The sequence below is a fragment of the Lottia gigantea genome (assembly GCF_000327385.1).
Source record: "Lottia gigantea unplaced genomic scaffold LOTGIsca_71, whole genome shotgun sequence".
NCBI lineage: Eukaryota > Metazoa > Mollusca > Gastropoda > Lottiidae > Lottia > Lottia gigantea.
The window spans coordinates 1,015,178-1,016,450 of record NW_008710397.1 but is presented as its reverse complement, the minus strand read 5'-3'; positions in this window follow the sequence as shown (position 1 = coordinate 1,016,450).

Here is a 1,273-nt window from a genome sequence, read left to right as displayed (position 1 = left end):
ATGTAGATTTTATTGTATGAAAAGGGGCCAAAAGATCTCAGGATAATTATCATAATGAATTATGTATCATACATATCAAATAATGTCGTATTAAATATACTGTTTATTATCAATAATGACAATATCACCATGTAAAAATTAGAACGGGACTGATGTAGAATTTGTTAGATCAAAATGAAGACGTAGGATATCAGCAAAAAAGCAAGAAACATAGAAAAGAAATCGTAATATAACTGTAATTAGTAATTATCTATCTTCATAGAATATGTACGTACATATATGTAAAACAAAATATATCTCTGACACTATACTATCAGAGGTGTATGCCTATTGTGAAATTATTATTTATCATTGAGGACATCACAATTCATGAATTGGCCCTTAGAAATAGCCTAAATTTGTAGATTCTAATTGTGTTCCCTGAAGTATTATTTGTATTTTTGGCTGCAAAGTTGTAAATTTTGCCACTGAAATTTGGTCCATCTTAAATAAATAAGAATTTCACAGTATGTAAATTTCTATTTAAGTTTTCCATTGATATTTTTTGTGTTGTGTCTAGGTTCGAACGTATGTGACGCCGAAACAGTATATACGCTTCTGGTTGCTTGCTTTGCACGAGGTCACATGACGTCATTCACTTTGTAGTAGGTCGGCGGGCTGACCGCCATTGTTGTAAGAATTTCATGTATAATAAATTTAAGTTTTAATCAACTATGCATCTTTATGGCCATCGCAAACACAACAAATTGGCGACGAGGATGAACCTGAAGAAGAATGGCTGGTAATTTAGTAGGTTCGTTGCCTCCTCCTTCACCTTTTCTCGCTTCACCCGGCGATCCACCGATTCCGTATCAAAGATGGATAGAGGGTTTCAAGAATTATCTAATTGCTAATGCCTTAGACGGCGAAGATGTCTCCGATGACAGAAGAAAAGCAATATTGTTTCATTGTTTGGGTGATGAAGGACAACGAATATTTAGAACTTTGGCCAACACAGATACGTACACAAATGCACTCGATGCCCTCAAAGCTCGTTTTGGAAAACGAAAGTCGGTCATTATGTCTCGAAATACATTTCAAGAAAGAGTTCAACGTCCAGGTGAGAAAATAATTGAATTTATTACTGCCTTGAAAGAACTGGCTAAATACTGTGAATATGGTGATTTGACAGATGAAATCATCCGAGGACATTTTATTACGTTCACGTCTATGAAACGAATTAGGGAACGCTTGCTTCTAGAGCCAGACGATACTACTCTCGCTAGAGCAACTG